The 17799-nt window shown below is 43.9% G+C and overlaps 1 long non-coding RNA gene across 2 annotated transcripts in view; it reads left to right on the forward strand.

Moving 5' to 3' along the window:
• LOC307181218 overlaps positions 1-17799 on the forward strand; it is a 206271-nt gene that overhangs the window by 49839 nt on the left and 138633 nt on the right. The window contains exon 1 of one of the 2 annotated variants that reach the window (XR_013826121.1): positions 13362-13426. The exons of the other annotated variant lie outside the window; for it this stretch is intronic. This is a non-coding gene — a long non-coding RNA (uncharacterized lncRNA). Of the gene's footprint in view, positions 1-13361; positions 13427-17799 lie in introns of those variants that run through there. 2 annotated transcript variants of the gene reach the window in all.

The raw sequence follows: 17799 nt of genomic DNA on the forward strand, positions 1-17799 counted from the left end.
CGCTATTCCTGTTCATCTTCCGCAGAAATTGCAAACTGTGCCAAACAGGAGGTTAAAGGCGCTGACTCTCCAAGTGGGGAGAGTGTTAGTAAAGCGTCTGGAATGTTGCACCCGAGTACCAGGGGAGGAAAACTGAGACATATTTGAACACGTCTCCCGTTCACATGGTTGATCATACTCTGGGTTCCACATGCATGTTTTAGCTGAAGGAAGAATACCTAAAACCTGGGTAGTTGAAACCCGTGGAATGGGTACCATGCAATATGACTTCAAAGGGTCTTCATTTGCTCACCGAACCTCTCCAATCCTATCACTGCTGCGTTTATGCCCCTGTACACATGCTTGATTCTCTTTCGGAGACATAGCAATCCATACGTTTTAAGATACTTACTAGTCAGGTACATTCTTAGGCGTTTAATATGCGGTGTTGAGTCCATTTCGTTGAGCAAGGAGTAGCTCTTGTCTATTCCATATTTGGCTTAAGGAACTTTATCTGTGCTCATTTCAATCTCTGGTTTTATGCAGCAGCCCAACTCACCTTTCCCCTTAAGCAAGCATAAGTTGGTTTTCTAAATTTGAGAACCTGTTCTGTTTTGGAATTCAGTTCCTGTGTAGCCAAGTTTACATTCCGTGTATTAGTGATATCTTATGATGTTTCTTTTTCTGTGTGACTTATTTCAGTTAGAATCATCGTACCTGAATCTACTCATTATGCTGCTACGGGCCTGATGACATAGATTTCATTGCTGAGTGATACTGCATTGTACGTAAGTACCACAAGTTCTTTATCCATTTTTCACTTTCTGCCATGTTGAACTTGTACTGTAAACGAGGTTCTTGTAAACAGAGCCGTTCCAAACTTTGGGGTGGCTGTGTCTTTTTGATTTTAATTTCCCTAAGCTATAGGACCATAAGTGGAAATGCCCTAGGCTCTGTTGCTTTGTTTTTTAGATGTTTCAGGAAACACCATACACTTCTCCCGCGTGTCTGTTGGCAATTTACATCCCGCCCATCAGCATAACAAGGCTCCCAGTTCTCCATGGCCTGTCCTGCCTTTCTGGATTTTACACTTTTTTCAGATGGCCCTTTTGACCGGGGGGAAGTGAGACTTCATTGTAGTGCAGATTTCCTTTGCAAGCTTGCTTGGTTGGCCAAAAAGGGCGTATGCGTTTTTTCCTGAATATATTCAGGAAAAAACGCATACGCCCTTTTTGGCCAAGTGCATCATTGTGGACGTTCTGCCTCTTTTCCTATGCTTTCAATGCAATTCCAGTCTACCTCCTGAAATCGGTTTCCTGCAATTCTGCCCCGCTTTCAAGTCCTCTTGGCAGCCTTACTTCAGTCTATTTTTGGACGATAGCTGTCATTTATAACTCTGCAGGTTTGTGAATTACAGTGCCCCTGAGCTCCTTTCTTCAACTCGGTTTCTTGTGACCTGGCCGCAACACCGCAGGATGGCTTCAGGCCCTAATCTGGTTCTGGCACGGCACGCTGAACCTTTGGTTATTTCCTCCTCCTGGTGGGAAATGAGAGTTAAATTTGCCCGTCCAGACACCTCCAGCTAACCTCTCATTGGTTCTCGCTATTCCTGTTCATCTTCCGCAGAAATTGCAAACTGTGCCAAACAGGAGGTTAAAGGCGCTGACTCTCCAAGTGGGGAGAGTGTTAGTAAAGCGTCTGGAATGTTGCACCCGAGTACCAGGGGAGGAAAACTGAGACATATTTGAACACGTCTCCCGTTCACATGGTTGATCATACTCTGGGTTCCACATGCATGTTTTAGCTGAAGGAAGAATACCTAAAACCTGGGTAGTTGAAACCCGTGGAATGGGTACCATGCAATATGACTTCAAAGGGTCTTCATTTGCTCACCGAACCTCTCCAATCCTATCACTGCTGCGTTTATGCCCCTGTACACATGCTTGATTCTCTTTCGGAGACATAGCAATCCATAGGTTGTAAGATACTTACTAGTCAGGTACATTCTTAGGCGTTTAATATGCGGTGTTGAGTCCATTTCGTTGAGCAAGGAGTAGCTCTTGTCTATTCCATATTTGGCTTAAGGAACTTTATCTGTGCTCATTTCAATCTCTGGTTTTATGCAGTAGCCCAACTCACCTTTCCCCTTAAGCAAGCATAAGTTGGTTTTCTAAATTTGAGAACCTGTTCTGTTTTGGAATTCAGTTCCTGTGTAGCCAAGTTTCCATTCCGTGTATTACTGATATCTTATGATGTTTCTTTTTCTGTGTGACTTATTTCAGTTAGAATCATCGTACCTGAATCTACTCATTATGCTGCTACGGGCCTGATGACATAGATTTCATTGCTGAGTGATACTGCATTGTACGTAAGTACCACAAGTTCTTTATCTATTTTTCACTTTCTGCGATGTTGAACTTGTACTGTAAACGAGGTTCTTGTAAACAGAGCCGTTCCAAACTTTGGGGTGGCTGTGTCTTTTTGATTTTAATTTCCCTAAGCTATAGGACCATAAGTGGAAGTGCCCTAGGCTCTGTTGCTTTGTTTTTTAGATGTTTCAGGAAACACCATACACTTCTCCCGAGTGGTTGTTGGCAATTTACATCCCGCCCATCAGCATAACAAGGCTCCCAGTTCTCCATGGCCTGTCCTGCCTTTCTGGATTTTACACTTTTTTCAGATGGCCCTTTTGACCGGGAGGAAGTGAGACTTCATTGTAGTGCAGACTTCCTTTGCAAGCTTGCTTGGTTGGCCAAAAAGGGCGTATGCGTTTTTTCCTGAATATATTCAGGAAAAAACGCATACGCCCTTTTTGGCCAAGTGCATCATTGTGGACGTTCTGCCTCTTTTCCTATGCTTTCAATGCAATTCCAGTCTACCTCCTGAAATCGGTTTCCTGCAATTCTGCCCCGCTTTCAAGTCCTCTTGGCAGCCTTCCTTCAGTCTATTTTTGGACGATAGCTGTCATTTATAACTCTGCAGGTTTGTGAATTACAGTGCCCCTGAGCTCCTTTCTTCAACTCAGTTTCTTTTGAGCTGGCCGCAACACCGCAGGATGGCTTCAGGCCCTAATCTGGTTCCGGTACGGTACGCTGAGCCTTTGGTTATTTCCTCTTCGTGGTGGGAAATGAGAGTTAAATTTGCCCATCCAGACACCTCCAGCTATTCTCTCATTGGTTCTCGCTATTCCTGTTCACCTTCCGCAGAAATTGCAAACTGTGCCAAACAGGAGGTTAAAGGCGCTGACTCTCCAAGTGGGGAGAGTGTTAGTAAAGCGTCTGGAATGTTGCACCCGAGTACCAGGGGAGGAAAACTGAGACATATTTGAACACGTCTCCCGATCACATGGTTGATCATACTCTGGGTTCCACATACATGTTTTAGCTGAAGGAAGAATACCTAAAACCTGGGTAGTTGAAACCCGTGGAATGGGTACCATGCAATATGACTTCAAAGGGTCTTCATTTGCTCACCGAACCTCTCCAATCCTATCACTGCTGCGTTTATGCCCCTGTACACACGCTTGATTCTCTTTTGGAAACATAGCAATCCATAGGTTTTAAGATACTTACAAGTCAGGTACATTCTTAGGCGTTTAATATGCGGTGTTGAGTCCATTTCGTTGAGCAAGGAGTAGCTCTTGTCTATTCCATATTTGGCTTAAGGAACTTTATCTGTGCTCATTTCAATCTCTGGTTTTATGCAGCAACCCAACTCACCTTTCCCCTTAAGCAAGCATAAGTTGGTTTTCTAAATTTGAGACCCTGTTCTGTTTTGGAATTCAGGTCCTGTGTAGCCAAGTTTACATTCCGTGTATTAGTGATATCTTATGATGTTTCTTTTTCTGTGTGACTTATTTCAGTTAGAATCATCGTACCTGAATCTACTCATTATGCTGCTACGGGCCTGATGACATAGATTTCATTGCTGAGTGATACTGCATTGTACGTAAGTACCACAAGTTCTTTATCCATTTTTCACTTTCTGCCATGTTGAACTTGTACTGTAAATGAGGTTCTTGTAAACAGAGCCGTTCCAAACTTTGGGGTGGCTGTGTCTTTTTGATTTTAATTTCCCTAAGCTATAGGACCATAAGTGGAAGTGCCCTAGGCTCTGTTGCTTTGTTTTTTAGATATTTCAGGAAACACCATATACTTCTCCCGAGTGGTTGTTGGCAATTTACATGCCGCCCATCAGCATAACAAGGCTCCCAGTTCTCCATGGCCTGTCCTGCCTTTCTGGATTTTACACTTTTTTCAGATGGCCCTTTTGACCGGGGGGAAGTGAGACTTCATTGTAGTGCAGATTTCCTTTGCAAGCTTGCTTGGTTGGCCAAAAAGGGCGTATGCGTTTTTTCCTGAATATATTCAGGAAAAAACGCATACGCCCTTTTTGGCCAAGTGCATCATTGTGGACGTTCTGCCTCTTTTCCTATGCTTTCAATGCAATTCCAGTCTACCTCCTGAAATCGGTTTCCTGCAATTCTGCCCCGCTTTCAAGTCCTCTTGGCAGCCTTACTTCAGTCTATTTTTGGACGATAGCTGTCATTTATAACTCTGCAGGTTTGTGAATTACAGTGCCCCTGAGCTCCTTTCTTCAACTCGCTTTCTTGTGAGCTGGCCGCAACACCGCAGGATGGCTTCAGGCCCTAATCTGGTTCCGGCACGGCACGCTGAGCCTTTGGTTAATTCCTCTTCCTGGTGGGAAATGAGAGTGAAATTTGCCCGTCCAGACACCTCCAGCTAGTCTCTCATTGGTTCTCGCTATTCCTGTTCATCTTCCGCAGAAATTGCAAACTGTGCCAAACAGGAGGTTAAAGGCGCTGACTCTCCAAGTGGGGAGAGGGTTAGTAAAGCGTCTGCAATGTTGCACCCGACTACCAGGGGAGGAAAACTGAGACATATTTGAACACGTCTCCCGATCACATGGTTGATCATACTCTGGGATCCACATGCATGTTTTAGCTGAAGGAAGAATACCTAAAACCTGGGTAGTTGAAACCCGTGGAATGGGTACCATGCAATATGACTTCAAAGGGTCTTCATTTGCTCACCGAACCTCTCCAATCCTATCACTGCTGCGTTTATGCCCCTGTACACATGCTTGATTCTCTTTCGGAGACATAGCAATCCATATGTTTTAAGATACTTACTAGTCAGGTACATTCTTAGGCGTTTAATATGCGGTGTTGAGTCCATTTCGTTGAGCAAGGAGTAGCTCTTGTCTATTCCATATTTGGCTTAAGGAACTTTATCTGTGCTCATTTCAATCTCTGGTTTTATGCAGCAACCCAACTCACCTTTCCCCTTAAGCAAGCATAAGTTGGTTTTCTAAATTTGAGAACCTGTTCTGTTTTGGAATTCAGTTCCTGTGTAGCCAAGTTTACATTCCGTGTATTAGTGATATCTTATGATGTTTCTTTTTCTGTGTGACTTATTTCAGTTAGAATCATCGTACCTGAATCTACTCATTATGCTGCTACGGGCCTGATGACATAGATTTCATTGCTGAGTGATACTGCATTGTACATAAGTACCACAAGTTCTTTATCCATTTTTCACTTTCTGCGATGTTGAACTTGTACTGTAAACGAGGTTCTTGTAAACAGAGCCGTTCCAAACTTTGGGGTGGCTGTGTCTTTTTCATTTTAATTTCCCTAAGCTATAGGACCATAAGTGGAAGTGCCCTAGGCTCTGTTGCTTTGTTTTTTAAATGTTTCAGGAAACACCATACACTTCTCCCTAGTGTCTGTTGGCAATTTACATCCCGACCATCAGCATAACAAGGCTCCGAGTTCTCCATGGCCTGTCCTGCCTTTCTGGATTTTACACTTTTTTCAGATGGCCCTTTTGACCGGGGGGAAGTGAGACTTCATTGTAGTGCAGATTTCCTTTGCAAGCTTGCTTGGTTGGCCAAAAAGGGCGTATGCGTTTTTTCCTGAATATATTCAGGAAAAAACGCATACGCCCTTTTTGGCCAAGTGCATCATTGTGGACGTTCTGCCTCTTTTCCTATGCTTTCAATGCAATTCCAGTCTACCTCCTGAAATCGGTTTCCTGCAATTCTGCCCCGCTTTCAAGTCCTCTTGGCAGCCTTACTTCAGTCTATTTTTGGACGATAGCTGTCATTTATAACTCTGCAGGTTTGTGAATTACAGTGCCCCTGAGCTCCTTTCTTCAACTCGCTTTCTTTTGAGCTGGCCGCAACACCACAGGATGGCTTCAGGCCCTAATCTGGTTCCGGCCCGGCATGCTGAGCCTTTGGTTAATTCCTCTTCCTGGTGGGAAATGAGAGTTAAATTTGCCCGTCCAGACACCTCCAGCTAGCCTCTCATTGGTTCTCGCTATTCCTGTTCATCTTCCACAGAAATTGCAAACTGGGCCAAACAGGAGGTTAAAGGGACTGACTCTCCAAGTGGGGAGAGTGTTAGTAAAGCGTCTGGAATGTTGCACCCGAGTACCAGGGGAGGAAAACTGAGACATATTTGAACACGTCTCCCGTTCACATGGTTGATCATACTTGGGTTCCACATGCATGTTTTAGCTGAAGGAAGAATACCTTAAACCTGGGTAGTTGAAACCCGTGGAATGGGTACCATGCAATATGACTTCAAAGGGTCTTCATTTGCTCACCGAACCTCTCCAATCCTATCACTGCTGCGCTTATGCCCCTGTACACATGCTTGATTCTCTTTCGGAGACATAGCAATCCATAGGTTTTAAGATACTTACTAGTCAGGTACATTCTTAGGCGTTTAATATGGGGTGTTGAGTCCATTTCGTTGAGCAAGGAGTAGCTCTTGTCTATTCCATATTTGGCTTAAGGAACTTTATCTGTGCTCATTTCAATCTCTGGTTTTATGCAGCACCCCAACTCACCTTTCCCCTTAAGCAAGCATAAGTTGGTTTTCTAAATTTGAGACCCTGTTCTGTTCTGTAATTCAGTTCCTGTGTAGCCAAGTTTCCATTCCGTGTATTACTGATATCTTATGATGTTTCTTTTTCTGTGTGACTTATTTCAGTTAGAATCATCATACCTGAATCCACTCATTGTGCTGCTAAGGGCCTGATGACACAGATTTCATTGCTGAGTGATATTGTTTTGTAAGTAAATACCACAACTTCTTTATCCATTTTTCACTTTCTGCGATGTTGAACTTGTACTGTAAACGAGGTTCTTGTAAACAGAGCCGTTCCAAACTTTGGGGTGGCTGTGTCTTTTTGATTTTAATTTCCCTAAGCTATAGGACCATAAGTGGAAGTGCCCTAGGTTCTGTTGCTTTGTTTTTTAGATGTTTCAGGAAACACCATACACTTCTCCCGAGTGGTTGTTGGCAATTTACATCCCGCCCATCAGCATAACAAGGCTCCCAGTTCTCCATGGCCTGTCCTGCCTTTCTGGATTTTACACTTTTTTCAGATGGCCCTTTTGACCGGGGGGAAGTGAGACTTCATTGTAGTGCAGATTTCCTTTGCAAGCTTGCTTGGTTGGCCAAAAAGGGCGTATGCGTTTTTTCCTGAATATATTTCCTGAATATATTCAGGAAAAAACGCATACGCCCTTTTTGGCCAAGTGCATCATTGTGGACGTTCTGCCTCTTTTCCTATGCTTTCAATGCAATTCCAGTCTACCTCCTGAAATCGGTTTCCTGCAATTCTGCCCCGCTTTCAAGTCCTCTTGGCAGCCTTACTTCAGTCTATTTTTGGACGATAGCTGTCATTTATAACTCTGCAGGTTTGTGAATTACAGTGCCCCTGAGCTCCTTTCTTCAACTCGCTTTCTTTTGAGCTGGCCGCAACACCGCAGGATGGCTTCAGGCCCTAATCTGGTTCCGGCACGGCACGCTGAGCCTTTGGTTAATTCCTCTTCCTGGTGGGAAATGAGAGTTAAATTTGCCCGTCCAGACACCTCCAGCTAGCCTCTCATTGGTTCTCGCTATTCCTGTTCATCTTCCGCAGAAATTGCAAACTGGGCCAAACAGGAGGTTAAAGGGACTGACTCTCCAAGTGGGGAGAGTGTTAGTAAAGCGTCTGGAATGTTGCACCCGAGTACCAGGGGAGGAAAACTGAGACATATTTGAACACGTCTCCCGATCACATGGTTGATCATACTCTAGGTTCCACATGCATGTTTTAGCTGAAGGAAGAATACCTTAAACCTGGGTAGTTGAAACCCGTGGAATGGGTACCATGCAATATGACTTCAAAGGGTCTTCATTTGCTCACCGAACCTCTCCAATCCTATCACTGCTGCATTTATGCCCCTGTACACATGCTTGATTCTCTTTCGGAGACATAGCAATCCATAGGTTTTAAGATACTTACTAGTCAGGTACATTCTTAGGCGTTTAATATGCAGTGTTGAGTCCATTTCGTTGAGCAAGGAGTAGCTCTTGTCTATTCCATATTTGGCTTAAGGAACTTTATCTGTGCTCATTTCAATCTCTGGTTTTATGCAGCAACCCAACTCACCTTTCCCCTTAAGCAAGCATAAGTTGGTTTTCTAAATTTGAGAACCTGTTCTGTTTTGGAATTCAGTTCCTGTGTAGCCAAGTTTACATTCCGTGTATTAGTGATATCTTATGATGTTTCTTTTTCTGTGTGACTTATTTCAGTTAGAATCATCGTACCTGAATCTACTCATTATGCTGCTACGGGCCTGATGACATAGATTTCATTGCTGAGTGATACTGCATTGTACATAAGTACCACAAGTTCTTTATCCATTTTTCACTTTCTGCGATGTTGAACTTGTACTGTAAACGAGGTTCTTGTAAACAGAGCCGTTCCAAACTTTGGGGTGGCTGTGTCTTTTTCATTTTAATTTCCCTAAGCTATAGGACCATAAGTGGAAGTGCCCTAGGCTCTGTTGCTTTGTTTTTTAAATGTTTCAGGAAACACCATACACTTCTCCCTAGTGTCTGTTGGCAATTTAAATCCCGACCATCAGCATAACAAGGCTCCCAGTTCTCCATGGCCTGTCCTGCCTTTCTGGATTTTACACTTTTTTCAGATGGCCCTTTTGACCGGGGGGAAGTGAGACTTCATTGTAGTGCAGATTTCCTTTGCAAGCTTGCTTGGTTGGCCAAAAAGGGCGTATGCGTTTTTTCCTGAATATATTCAGGAAAAAACGCATACGCCCTTTTTGGCCAAGTGCATCATTGTGGACGTTCTGCCTCTTTTCCTATGCTTTCAATGCAATTCCAGTCTACCTCCTGAAATCGGTTTCCTGCAATTCTGCCCCGCTTTCAAGTCCTCTTGGCAGCCTTACTTCAGTCTATTTTTGGACGATAGCTGTCATTTATAACTCTGCAGGTTTGTGAATTACAGTGCCCGTGAGCTCCTTTCTTCAACTCGCTTTCTTTTGAGCTGGCCGCAACACCACAGGATGGCTTCAGGCCCTAATCTGGTTCCGGCCCGGCATGCTGAGCCTTTGGTTAATTCCTCTTCCTGGTGGGAAATGAGAGTTAAATTTGCCCGTCCAGACTCCTCCAGCTAGCCTCTCATTGGTTCTCGCTATTCCTGTTCATCTTCCACAGAAATTGCAAACTGGGCCAAACAGGAGGTTAAAGGGACTGACTCTCCAAGTGGGGAGAGTGTTAGTAAAGCGTCTGGAATGTTGCACCCGAGTACCAGGGGAGGAAAACTGAGACATATTTGAACACGTCTCCCGTTCACATGGTTGATCATACTTGGGTTCCACATGCATGTTTTAGCTGAAGGAAGAATACCTTAAACCTGGGTAGTTGAAACCCGTGGAATGGGTACCATGCAATATGACTTCAAAGGGTCTTCATTTGCTCACCGAACCTCTCCAATCCTATCACTGCTGCGCTTATGCCCCTGTACACATGCTTGATTCTCTTTCGGAGACATAGCAATCCATAGGTTTTAAGATACTTACTAGTCAGGTACATTCTTAGGCGTTTAATATGGGGTGTTGAGTCCATTTCGTTGAGCAAGGAGTAGCTCTTGTCTATTCCATATTTGGCTTAAGGAACTTTATCTGTGCTCATTTCAATCTCTGGTTTTATGCAGCACCCCAACTCACCTTTCCCCTTAAGCAAGCATAAGTTGGTTTTCTAAATTTGAGACCCTGTTCTGTTCTGTAATTCAGTTCCTGTGTAGCCAAGTTTCCATTCCGTGTATTACTGATATCTTATGATGTTTCTTTTTCTGTGTGACTTATTTCAGTTAGAATCATCATACCTGAATCCACTCATTGTGCTGCTAAGGGCCTGATGACACAGATTTCATTGCTGAGTGATATTGTTTTGTAAGTAAATACCACAACTTCTTTATCCATTTTTCACTTTCTGCGATGTTGAACTTGTACTGTAAACGAGGTTCTTGTAAACAGAGCCGTTCCAAACTTTGGGGTGGCTGTGTCTTTTTGATTTTAATTTCCCTAAGCTATAGGACCATAAGTGGAAGTGCCCTAGGTTCTGTTGCTTTGTTTTTTAGATGTTTCAGGAAACACCATACACTTCTCCCGAGTGGTTGTTGGCAATTTACATCCCGCCCATCAGCATAACAAGGCTCCCAGTTCTCCATGGCCTGTCCTGCCTTTCTGGATTTTACACTTTTTTCAGATGGCCCTTTTGACCGGGGGGAAGTGAGACTTCATTGTAGTGCAGATTTCCTTTGCAAGCTTGCTTGGTTGGCCAAAAAGGGCGTATGCGTTTTTTCCTGAATATATTTCCTGAATATATTCAGGAAAAAACGCATACGCCCTTTTTGGCCAAGTGCATCATTGTGGACGTTCTGCCTCTTTTCCTATGCTTTCAATGCAATTCCAGTCTACCTCCTGAAATCGGTTTCCTGCAATTCTGCCCCGCTTTCAAGTCCTCTTGGCAGCCTTACTTCAGTCTATTTTTGGACGATAGCTGTCATTTATAACTCTGCAGGTTTGTGAATTACAGTGCCCCTGAGCTCCTTTCTTCAACTCGCTTTCTTTTGAGCTGGCCGCAACACCGCAGGATGGCTTCAGGCCCTAATCTGGTTCCGGCACGGCACGCTGAGCCTTTGGTTAATTCCTCTTCCTGGTGGGAAATGAGAGTTAAATTTGCCCGTCCAGACACCTCCAGCTAGCCTCTCATTGGTTCTCGCTATTCCTGTTCATCTTCCGCAGAAATTGCAAACTGGGCCAAACAGGAGGTTAAAGGGACTGACTCTCCAAGTGGGGAGAGTGTTAGTAAAGCGTCTGGAATGTTGCACCCGAGTACCAGGGGAGGAAAACTGAGACATATTTGAACACGTCTCCCGATCACATGGTTGATCATACTCTAGGTTCCACATGCATGTTTTAGCTGAAGGAAGAATACCTTAAACCTGGGTAGTTGAAACCCGTGGAATGGGTACCATGCAATATGACTTCAAAGGGTCTTCATTTGCTCACTGAACCTCTCCAATCCTATCACTGCTGCGTTTATGGCCCTGTACAAATGCTTGATTCTCTTTCGGAGACATAGCTATCCATAGGTTTTAAGATACTTACAAGTCAGGTATATTCTTAGGCGTTTAATATGCGGTGTTGAGTCCATTTCGTTGAGCAAGGAGTAGCTCTTGTCTATTCCATATTTGGCTTAAGGAACTTTATCTGTGCTCATTTCAATCTCTGGTTTTATGCAGCACCCCAACTCACCTTTCCCCTTAAGCAAGCATAAGTTGGTTTTCTAAATTTGAGACCCTGTTGTGTTTTGGAATTCAGTTCCTGTGTAGCCAAGTTTACATTCCGTGTATTAGTGATATCTTATGATGTTTCTTTTTCTGTGTGACTTATTTCAGTTAGAATCATCGTACCTGAATCCACTCATTATGCTGCTACGGGCCTGATGACATAGATTTCATTGCTGAGTGATACTGCGTTGTAACTAAATACCACAAGTTCTTTATCCATTTTTCACTTTCTGCGGTGTTGAACTTGTACTGTAAACGAGGTTCTTGTAAACAGAGCCGTTCCAAACTTTGGGGTGGCTGTGTCTTTTTCATTTTAATTTCCCTAAGCTATAGGACCATAAGTGGAAGTGCCCTAGGCTCTGTTGCTTTGTTTTTTAAATGTTTCAGGAAACACCATACACTTCTCCCTAGTGTCTGTTGGCAATTTAAATCCCGACCATCAGCATAACAAGGCTCCCAGTTCTCCATGGCCTGTCCTGCCTTTCTGGATTTTACACTTTTTTCAGATGGCCCTTTTGACCGGGGGGAAGTGAGACTTCATTGTAGTGCAGATTTCCTTTGCAAGCTTGCTTGGTTGGCCAAAAAGGGCGTATGCGTTTTTTCCTGAATATATTCAGGAAAAAACGCATACGCCCTTTTTGGCCAAGTGCATCATTGTGGACGTTCTGCCTCTTTTCCTATGCTTTCAATGCAATTCCAGTCTACCTCCTGAAATCGGTTTCCTGCAATTCTGCCCCGCTTTCAAGTCCTCTTGGCAGCCTTACTTCAGTCTATTTTTGGACGATAGCTGTCATTTATAACTCTGCAGGTTTGTGAATTACAGTGCCCCTGAGCTCCTTTCTTCAACTCGCTTTCTTTTGAGCTGGCCGCAACACCACAGGATGGCTTCAGGCCCTAATCTGGTTCCGGCCCGGCATGCTGAGCCTTTGGTTAATTCCTCTTCCTGGTGGGAAATGAGAGTTAAATTTGCCCGTCCAGACTCCTCCAGCTAGCCTCTCATTGGTTCTCGCTATTCCTGTTCATCTTCCACAGAAATTGCAAACTGGGCCAAACAGGAGGTTAAAGGGACTGACTCTCCAAGTGGGGAGAGTGTTAGTAAAGCGTCTGGAATGTTGCACCCGAGTACCAGGGGAGGAAAACTGAGACATATTTGAACACGTCTCCCGTTCACATGGTTGATCATACTTGGGTTCCACATGCATGTTTTAGCTGAAGGAAGAATACCTTAAACCTGGGTAGTTGAAACCCGTGGAATGGGTACCATGCAATATGACTTCAAAGGGTCTTCATTTGCTCACCGAACCTCTCCAATCCTATCACTGCTGCGCTTATGCCCCTGTACACATGCTTGATTCTCTTTCGGAGACATAGCAATCCATAGGTTTTAAGATACTTACTAGTCAGGTACATTCTTAGGCGTTTAATATGGGGTGTTGAGTCCATTTCGTTGAGCAAGGAGTAGCTCTTGTCTATTCCATATTTGCCTTAAGGAACTTTATCTGTGCTCATTTCAATCTCTGGTTTTATGCAGCACCCCAACTCACCTTTCCCCTTAAGCAAGCATAAGTTGGTTTTCTAAATTTGAGACCCTGTTCTGTTCTGTAATTCAGTTCCTGTGTAGCCAAGTTTCCATTCCGTGTATTACTGATATCTTATGATGTTTCTTTTTCTGTGTGACTTATTTCAGTTAGAATCATCATACCTGAATCCACTCATTGTGCTGCTAAGGGCCTGATGACACAGATTTCATTGCTGAGTGATATTGTTTTGTAAGTAAATACCACAACTTCTTTATCCATTTTTCACTTTCTGCGATGTTGAACTTGTACTGTAAACGAGGTTCTTGTAAACAGAGCCGTTCCAAACTTTGGGGTGGCTGTGTCTTTTTGATTTTAATTTCCCTAAGCTATAGGACCATAAGTGGAAGTGCCCTAGGTTCTGTTGCTTTGTTTTTTAGATGTTTCAGGAAACACCATACACTTCTCCCGAGTGGTTGTTGGCAATTTACATCCCGCCCATCAGCATAACAAGGCTCCCAGTTCTCCATGGCCTGTCCTGCCTTTCTGGATTTTACACTTTTTTCAGATGGCCCTTTTGACCGGGGGGAAGTGAGACTTCATTGTAGTGCAGATTTCCTTTGCAAGCTTGCTTGGTTGGCCAAAAAGGGCGTATGCGTTTTTTCCTGAATATATTTCCTGAATATATTCAGGAAAAAACGCATACGCCCTTTTTGGCCAAGTGCATCATTGTGGACGTTCTGCCTCTTTTCCTATGCTTTCAATGCAATTCCAGTCTACCTCCTGAAATCGGTTTCCTGCAATTCTGCCCCGCTTTCAAGTCCTCTTGGCAGCCTTACTTCAGTCTATTTTTGGACGATAGCTGTCATTTATAACTCTGCAGGTTTGTGAATTACAGTGCCCCTGAGCTCCTTTCTTCAACTCGCTTTCTTTTGAGCTGGCCGCAACACCGCAGGATGGCTTCAGGCCCTAATCTGGTTCCGGCACGGCACGCTGAGCCTTTGGTTAATTCCTCTTCCTGGTGGGAAATGAGAGTTAAATTTGCCCGTCCAGACACCTCCAGCTAGCCTCTCATTGGTTCTCGCTATTCCTGTTCATCTTCCGCAGAAATTGCAAACTGGGCCAAACAGGAGGTTAAAGGGACTGACTCTCCAAGTGGGGAGAGTGTTAGTAAAGCGTCTGGAATGTTGCACCCGAGTACCAGGGGAGGAAAACTGAGACATATTTGAATACGTCTCCCAATCACATGGTTGATCATACTCTAGGTTCCACATGCATGTTTTAGCTGAAGGAAGAATACCTTAAACCTGGGTAGTTGAAACCCGTGGAATGGGTACCATGCAATATGACTTCAAAGGGTCTTCATTTGCTCACTGAACCTCTCCAATCCTATCACTGCTGCGTTTATGGCCCTGTACAAATGCTTGATTCTCTTTCGGAGACATAGCTATCCATAGGTTTTAAGATACTTACAAGTCAGGTATATTCTTAGGCGTTTAATATGCGGTGTTGAGTCCATTTCGTTGAGCAAGGAGTAGCTCTTGTCTATTCCATATTTGGCTTAAGGAACTTTATCTGTGCTCATTTCAATCTCTGGTTTTATGCAGCAACCCAACTCACCTTTCCCCTTAAGCAAGCATAAGTTGGTTTTCTAAATTTGAGACCCTGTTGTGTTTTGGAATTCAGTTCCTGTGTAGCCAAGTTTACATTCCGTGTATTAGTGATATCTTATGATGTTTCTTTTTCTGTGTGACTTATTTCAGTTAGAATCATCGTACCTGAATCCACTCATTATGCTGCTACGGGCCTGATGACATAGATTTCATTGCTGAGTGATACTGCGTTGTAACTAAATACCACAAGTTCTTTATCCATTTTTCACTTTCTGCGGTGTTGAACTTGTACTGTAAACGAGGTTCTTGTAAACAGAGGCGTCCCAAACTTTGGGGTGGCTGTGTCTTTTTGATTTTAATTTCCCTAAGCTATAGGACCATAAGTGGCAGTGCCCTAGGCTCTGTTGCTTTGTTTTTTAGATGTTTCAGGAAACACCATACACTTCTCCCGAGTGGTTGTTGGCAATTTACATCCCGCCCATCAGCATAACAAGGCTCCCAGTTCTCCATGGCCTGTCCTGCCTTTCTGGATTTTACACTTTTTTCAGATGGCCCTTTTGACCGGGGGGAAGTGAGACTTCATTGTAGTGCAGATTTCCTTTGCAAGCTTGCTTGGTTGGCCAAAAAGGGCGTATGCGTTTTTTCCTGAATATATTCAGGAAAAAACGCATACGCCCTTTTTGGCCAAGTGCATCATTGTGGACGTTCTGCCTCTTTTCCTATGCTTTTAATGCAATTCCAGTCTACCTCCTGAAATCGGTTTCCTGCAATTCTGCCCCGTTTTCAAGTCCTCTTGGCAGCCTTACCTCAGTCTATTTTTGGACGATAGCTGTCATTTATAACTCTGCAGGTTTGGGAATTACAGTGCCCCTGAGCTCGTTTCTTCAACTCGCTTTCTTGTGAGCTGGCCGCAACACCGCAGGATGGCTTCAGGCCCTAATCTGCTACCGGCACGGCACGCTGAGCCTTTGGTTATTTCCTCTTCCTGGTGGGAAATGAGAGTTAAATTTGCCCGTCCAGACACCTCCAGCTAGTTTCTCATTGGTTCTCCCTATTCCTGTTCATCTTCCGCAGAAATTGGAAACTGGGCCAAACAGGAGGTTAAAGGGACTGACTCTCCAAGTGGGGAGAGGGTTAGTAAAGCGTCTGGAATGTTGCACCCGGGTACCAGGGTATGAAAACTGAGACATATTTGAACACGTCTCCTGATCACATGGTTGATCATACTCTAGTTTCTACATGCATGTTTTAGCTGAAGGAAGAATACCTTAAACCTGTGTAGTTGAAACCCGTGGAATGGGTACCATGCAATATGACTTCAAAGGGTCTACATTTGCTCACCGAACCCCTCCAATCCTATCACTGCTGCGTTTATGCCCCTGTACACATGCTTGATTCTCTTTCGGAGACATAGCAATCCATAGGTTTTAAGATACTTACTAGTCAGGTACATTCTTAGGCGTTTAATATGCGGTGTTGAGTCCATTTCGTTGAGCAAGGAGGAGCTCTTGTCTATTCCATATTTGGCTTAAGGACCTTTATCTGTGCTCATTTCAATCTCTGGTTTTATGCAGCACCCCAACTCACCTTTCCCCTTAAGCAAGCATAAGTTGCTTTTCTAAATTTGAGACCCTGTTGTGTTTTGGAATTCAGTTCCTGTGTAGCCAAGTTTACATTCTGTGTATTAGTGATACCTTATGATGTTTCTTTTTCTCTGTGACTTATTTCAGTTAGAATCATCGTACCTGAATCCTCTCATTATGCTGCTACGGGCCTGATGACATAGATTTCATTGCTGAGTGATACTGCATTGTACGTAAGTACCACAAGTTCTTTATCCATTTTTCACTTTCTGTGATATTGAACTTGTACGATAAATGAGGTTCTTGTAAACAGAGGCGTCCCAAACTTTGGGGTGGCTGTGTCTTTTTTATTTTAATTTTCCTAAACTATAGGACCATAAGTGGAAGTGCCCTAGGTTCTGTTGCTTTGTTTTTTAGATGTTTCAGGAAACACCATACACTTCTCCCGAGTGGTTGTTGGCAATTTACATCCCGCCCATCAGCATAACAAGGCTCCCAGTTCTCCATGGCCTGTCCTGCCTTTCTGGATTTTACACTTTTTTCAGATGGCCCTTTTGACCGGGGGGAAGTGAGACTTCATTGTAGTGCAGATTTCCTTTGCAAGCTTGCTTGGTTGGCCAAAAAGGGCGTATGTGTTTTTTCCTGAATATATTCAGGAAAAAACGCATACGCCCTTTTTGGCCAAGTGCATCATTGTGGACGTTCTGCCTCTTTTCCTATGCTTTCAATGCAATTCCAGTCTACCTCCTGAAATCGGTTTCCTGCAATTCTGCCCCGCTTTCAAGTCCTCTTGGCAGCCTTACTTCAGTCTATTTTTGGACGATAGCTGTCATTTATAACTCTGCAGGTTTGTGAATTACAGTGCCCCTGAGCTCCTTTCTTCAACTCGCTTTCTTGTGACCTGGCCGCAACACCGCAGGATGGCTTCAGGCCCTAATCTGGTTCTGGCACGGCACGCTGAGCCTTTGGTTAATTCCTCTTCCTGGTGGGAAATGAGAGTTAAATTTGCCCGTCCAGACACCTCCAGCTAGTCTCTCATTGGTTCTCGCTATTCCTGTTCATCTTCCGCAGAAATTGCAAACTGGGCCAAACAGGAGGTTAAAGGGACTGACTCTCCAAGTCGGGAGAGGGTTAGTAAAGCGTCTGGAATGTTGCACCAGAGTACCAGGGTACGAAAACTGAGACATATTTGAACACGTCTCCCGATCACATGGTTGATCATACTCTAGGTTCCACATGCATGTTTTAGCTGAAGGAAGAATACCTTAAACCTGGGTAGTTGAAACCCGTGGAATGGGTACCATGCAATATGACTTCAAAGGGTCTTCATTTGCTCACCGAACCTCTCCAATCCTATCACTGCTGCGTTTATGTCCCTGTACACATGCTTGATTCTCTTTCGGAGACATAGCAATCCATAGGTTTTAAG

The sequence above is a fragment of the Stenella coeruleoalba genome, assembly GCF_951394435.1.
Source record: "Stenella coeruleoalba genome assembly, contig: scaffold_208, whole genome shotgun sequence".
NCBI classification, from domain to species: domain Eukaryota; kingdom Metazoa; phylum Chordata; class Mammalia; order Artiodactyla; family Delphinidae; genus Stenella; species Stenella coeruleoalba.